This window comes from Haliotis rufescens, unplaced genomic scaffold (genome assembly GCF_023055435.1).
Source record: "Haliotis rufescens isolate VD_foot unplaced genomic scaffold, xgHalRufe1.0.p SCAF_3, whole genome shotgun sequence".
In the NCBI taxonomy this organism is placed as follows: Eukaryota; Metazoa; Mollusca; class Gastropoda; order Lepetellida; family Haliotidae; genus Haliotis; species Haliotis rufescens.
The window spans coordinates 14,336,806-14,343,048 of NW_025964001.1; the positions used below are offsets into that span (position 1 = coordinate 14,336,806).

Genomic DNA, 6,243 nt, shown 5'->3' on the forward strand with positions numbered 1-6,243 from the left:
TTTTTGGTCCTATTTCTCCTGTTTCTTTTATTCTCCCAAACAAGGAAACTCTTTAAGAAGTGTTTATGAAATTTTGTTTTATTTTTATCACCACGTTGGTTTTGGAAAGGGGTCATATACCAAAAGATTAATAAAGAGTGATCTCAGGATTTAGGGAAATGCATATTAAACCATCATCTCTCATATGTGGTCAGATAGTTATTCAGAGGTGTCTAGAATCTGTAAAATATGGGTTAGAGCTGGATCAAGATATTCTAATTCAATAATTTTCTAAAGGAAGCATGTATTTGGTATGGCATTTTACAGGACAACACCATAAGCCAAAGTTGATACATTGAGAAAGGTATGAAGGAGATTGTCTTCATTAAAAATGTTACAGTGAATGTTGCAAGAACCTTGAGATGACATACTAGACATTTTAACACTTGAATATGTAGTAATATTGTTGAATACAAGAATACATGTGCCTCTCTGGCATATATGTTTAACCCAAATATTGTGCAGCATATGCTTTATTTCTTTGTTCTTGAAATGGATCCAACTGATAAATGGACTCACATGTGAGAGATTATGGTTATGTATTAAGGACTGGACCTCTAGTATTTTGTATCAGGTCCTGATTGTTGCAAGGCCTGGTGGTTACAGGTCATGATGACAGAAGATCTGGTGGTTGACGTTCCTAGGACTGAAAGGTCCTTCTGGTAGGTCCTCTTTGTTGCATAGCCTCTTGGTAGAAAGTCCTTCTTGTAGAAGGTCCTTATTGTTAAGGTAGATACAATTTTATGGATAACAACATCTTTAATACTGTAAAAAGCGAAGTTTTTGGTATAGATCCTTATACCATTGTCAAGCAAGACTTCCATAAAATTGTGTCTACCTTGTCATCGGTCAACTTCTATGTAATGCCTATCAAACCATTTGTCCTTATTGTTACAAAGCCTGATGCTTGAAGGCCCTGTGATAGCAGGTCCTTGTGGTAGATAGTCCCATTGTAGACAGTCCTGGTTGTAGCAGGTCCTTGTGGTAGACGGTCCATCATAGAAGGTCTTGGTTGTTGCAGGTCCTTGTGGTAGACAGTCCATCATAGAAGGTCTTGGTTGAAGCAGGTCCTTGTGGTAGACAGTCCATCATAGAAGGTCTTGGTTGTTGCAGGTCCTTGTGGTAGATGGTCCATCATAGAAGGTCTTGGTTGTTGCAGGTCCTTGTGGTAGGAGGTCCATCATAGAAGGTCTTGGTTGAAGCAGGTCCTTGTGGTAGACAGTCCATCATAGAAGGTCTTGGTTGTTGCAGGTCCTTGTGGTAGATGGTCCATCATAGAAGGTCTTGGTTGTTGCAGGTCCTTGTGGTAGAAGGTCCATCATAGAAGGTCTTGGTTGTTGCAGGTCCTTGTGGTAGACGGTCCATCATAGAAGGTCTTGGTTGTAGCAGGTCCTTGTGGTAGACGGTCCATCATAGAAGGTCCTGGTTGTAGCAGGTCCTTGCTGTAGATGGTCCATCATAGAAGGTCCTTGTGGTAAACGGTCCATCATAGAAGGTCCATGTGGTAGACGGTCCATCATAGAAGGTCCTGGTTGTAGCATGTGCTTTAGTCCTAGTGGTATTAGGTCCATGTGAACTAGAATCATGGTAGAACAGAAGATGATATGCAGATTATAATTTATGTGTATATATAAAAGATTTCTTGGATTTAAATCAAAATATTTATTGTCCTTCATTTGTGAAGAAGAGTGATAGATGCCAGTATGAAGCCTGCAGTAAAGCTGTTTCTCCTTATTTCAAGTTTCTAGGATCTGGTAGATAACAAAACACATTATTTACCTCTGTCCTAATAGGGTAGTAGTAGACTTTGCAAATGGTGATACCTGCTTCAGTTTTGTAACCACCCCATATCTAGAGTTTACATCAGATACAAAGTGATAAAAATCAAACGTTAGTGTTTTTAGTTTCTTTCATACAAAACTATTTGAAGTGATAATTTTCAGAGCAATATTCCCCATATTACAAAGTATTAGTAATATGAATAATTTTCATGAGTACATGTTATTAAAACAATAAGTGTAGGCCAGGCCTCTTCTGAGAGAGTATGTGTGTTGTATGGGCTGCAGGCCTCTCCCAATCGTCTAGCAATAGACCCACTGTCTGTGGGATACAGCTGTACATATTGTTAACAGAGATCATCTTGCCTTACATCAGTCCGCACTGTCCAATGTAGTCAGTCACACCACTTTGTTTGAGAATGTCACAGAATTTCAGATTTTTATCAGTGTCCGTGTTTGTTGTGTATAAGGATTGACTTCTTGACACTGTAGGTCTAACAATGCAGATGTGTCAGGAAATCAAGAAGGAATTCATATCAAATTCATGCTTTTTCACTTTTTTCGTGATTTCAGTTTTTTAAAAAAGGAAATATACTGATGGAAAGAAAATAAGGAACACATATAGAAGTATTGATAATTAATGTTTCAGGTTTGTTTGCAAAAAGCGTTATATTATTAAAATATGTCACTCAGTGTCATATCATTTTCAGATGCATAGTTACACAAGGTATCCTCTGTGGTATGTAGAAAATGCCAGAGAATAACCAGTCTCGATTTTTATAAAACAGATTCAATTGGGAGTAAAAGGCAAAGAAGCGGTGAAAATTATATGAAAGGATCACAGAAAATCAATGATGAAACCAGAATTTTCAAACCGTCTGATTCCTTTCATATGAGGACCCTTAGTTCTTTTTATCAGTATACATTGATAATTGATTGCCATGATTTTCTTTTTACTCAAACAATACAAATTAGGTCATGTTGATTTCTCTAACTTGTAATCTTTTGCAAAGCTCTAAAGACTACTGCTGGATCTTCAGAAAATATGTTTTTCACATTGACCCCAATGAACATTACAAATTGATGCTACATCTTTAATAGGTCTTAGTCGTACTGGAATGTTCGATGAGATATGTTTGGAGGATAGTCTCACATAACAAGTGATAATATTGTGCATCTTCCCGAGGCAAGGGAGTTAACTGACTATAAAAGTCCAGTTTCAACCCTTGTCAAACTATGCTGGAATTATGGAGTTATATTCTGGCTGGACTAAGGAGCCCATGAATAGTCCAATCAAAATCTCGTAATGAAATTGACATCCGGTTCGTAAACTGCCATGCAGATTTCAGTCGATTGCAGGATGTGCACAGCATTTGACTGACAACATAGCATGAACAGATATTTTCCAAATGTTTTCATTTTAATCAAGGTGCTCATGTGATATGATGCACTTCGCGAACTTAGACCTGTTTTATTACAATAGAGATCTTGACTATCGATCAGATCATCTTCACTGAGTGACACCATTTTATTTGAAGCAAATGCAAGTGATATGAAGGAGGAATCTGATTGGTCAATAGGTGGGACAAACAAGGGATATAACACATAATAGCCACTGGTGGTGCTATGATTGAGCCCAGAAATTCCAGCCTAGTTCGGCAAGGCTGGAAACCGGACTTTTACAGTCACTTAACTCCCTTGCCTCAGGAAGATGATATTGTGAGACTTTTTCAACTTGTTGACATCAGCTGTAAGTTTCTACTCATGGGGGTCTTAGTCATTGTTGAATATTTATGTTCACAGTAACGAATATTCATCATCTCATCTTTGAACATCCTTCAACAAAATCCTACAAACTTTGTCTTTGCATGCTTAAATGACTTTATGATAGAATAAGTGTAGTCAGTTTATTTGATAACTATGCATTGTAAATGTTTGTTGAATTCTTGAAATTTTCACCCTGTGGTACAAATTCACATGTACTCATGACTGACTATAGAGACAGGACTGAATATTATGGGATGGCAGTCTATGTGTGGCGAATATGTCTGCCATGTTTGTTATTTGCCCTGATTGAGCATATGTACTTGTGATTACATGCCCTTGTAAGGATGTCATATCAGTGAGCGATTCCACCTGGTCATTTGAGGTCATTTTTGACCTTGGCCTCAGGGTTATCAAGGTCATGTTTGCATTCTAATCTACTTTTTCATCTTGTAAATACTTTCTTAGTACACAGTTCCACTTGTGTGAGGTTTTGATTTTTCTTGGCACTACAAATTCAGACTTGTGTATCAGCATTGTTTTCAAAGCAGCAGAATGCATTTGTGCTTTAAATTTCTTTCAAAGGTAAACTGTTTGCCTGGATTATGATTTGTGACAAGAGGTGAAACACAATCTGAACTTGTATGCCTTCATGCTATTAAAGGGAGATAATCCAACATGTTTGCTCCTATCTTCAAATCATATCTACTTCATAAATTCCTTTCCTAAATGATTGCCTCAAATGTCTTTGCACACAAAGATTTACAAAGAACTAAAATTTACTTATGTGAGTTGTCTCCCTTTATGGTAATTGATGACCTTGACCTGTTGACCTCGATGTAGTTTCTACCATGTCCAGTCTGCTAGTGTACCAGATGATTGGAATATATGTGAGTACCTAGTTGTGTACATAGTCAGGATGTGTAAACTTTGAATGTTTTTGTCTTATATGACATGGTAAGATATTTTTGTAAAAAAAAAGATCAGGAATAAAATTTTTGTTTCATCCCATTTCATGTTATCATTGGTTTTATTGTATAAGCCAGATAGACCATGAGTAAGATAGCCCCAACACCTACTTAACCAATGGCAATCATATGGTTGAAGAATAGCTTCACAATTTCTATTCACATGTGAAGTGGAATTTCAATATTGTGAGATGCATATGTAAATATTGTTATGCTACACCTTTGCAATGGTGTTTACTTTGCAACAACATGGGATATAAATAATTTCATAAGCTGAATGCCCAGGGGTTGGTTCCACAAAGTGTGGTTCCTTTGTAATTTTGAAACTCTCTTCGCATCAAGATTTATTTGTTTTCTGTACTCAACTATGACTAAACCAACTGTATTGCCCAATTCTGCCTGTGTTGATTGTTGATGTGAAGTCAGAAATATAGTCATCTCTAGAAGAAAGAGACAGTCAATAGTTCTGCATTTCTCCATTCTGCCAATCCATTTTCACGAGTAGTAAATCTAATACTTCTAAGGGATTAACATAAACAAACCTATTTAACAGGTTCTTTTCAGTGCCTTATATTTTGAATTCATATATACTTTGATAAGCACCCAGAATTTGTGTCCGATTCAGTCCCCAGTACATGGATATTGTGGTAGACACGAACTAAAGGGGTAATAGAGGCGTGAGGGTCTGTGACTTGGTTGATTGTCTGTCATGCTGTCAACCACTGGTTACCCTGGTCCGGAGTAGATTATTTCAGGCTATATATTATTTAGATCACAGATTTCTTCCGATAGGCGTTGGCTCGTCACGCCAAAGACCCGGGTTTGTTTCCCGACATGGGTACAATGTGTGAAGCCCATTTCTGGTGTCCCCCGCCATGATATTGCTGGAATATTGCTAAAATCGGCATAAAACCATACTCACTCACTCACTCTTCTGATAGGATCTTGCCGTTATAAGGCAAACCTGGTCACCAGAGAATAAGAACAGAAACAAATCTGTTCTAGTGACACTGGTGATGGGTACCCAATGCATTCATATCAAAATTCAAGGTCAATTTGATTAAATGTCAAGGTCTTTTACTCAATTAGGAAATGTTAAAGGGGCACTGATCTAGAGCAATTCCCCGGGACTGGTTGTTGCCTTTGTTTTTCCCCCGTGGTGATAGAGCAGATATCTAGACTAGTTCGCGACCTATGCTGTGCCATTCGTAAGCGCATTTGTCACTTTTATTGATAGTATAAGGGCGTATGGTCACATTGATCAACAGAATGAAATACAGTTTTAGAAATAATAAGGATGTAGGTACTTTTTGTTCAGAAAATATTGACAGTATGATCATGATAATAATCTACTACATCTGGAACGACTGACAGCATGTGAGACAGATTGTTCGTATATTGGACGACGTTATTTTTGAGAGGGAAGTGTCCAGTAAGTTGTTCCCCATAGATGTAGTTGGGCAACATAGATAAACGCAATGGCCGAACGATCGCTTCCAAAAGTGGGAGAGATATGACAATCGGTTTTGGGAGAAATGGTACAGATAATCGACATGAAAATGGTGAGAATATGCGGGAAAGACAATATTTAAGCCCCTGTTCATAAAATGTACTTAAAATACAACACTGCAAGAAGAATAAACCACTCGGAACTCTGCCCCTCATGGTTTATTCCCCCCTGCAGTGTTTTATTG

At 37.7% G+C, this 6,243-nt stretch overlaps 1 long non-coding RNA gene across 1 annotated transcript; it reads left to right on the forward strand.

The window, feature by feature from the left end:
* LOC124134846 lies at positions 1–4,587 on the forward strand. Its single transcript, XR_007223275.1, has 2 exons — positions 1–967; positions 1,153–4,587. It is a non-coding gene; the product is annotated as an uncharacterized LOC124134846 (long non-coding RNA).
* Positions 4,588–6,243: the final 1,656 nt, after the last annotated feature.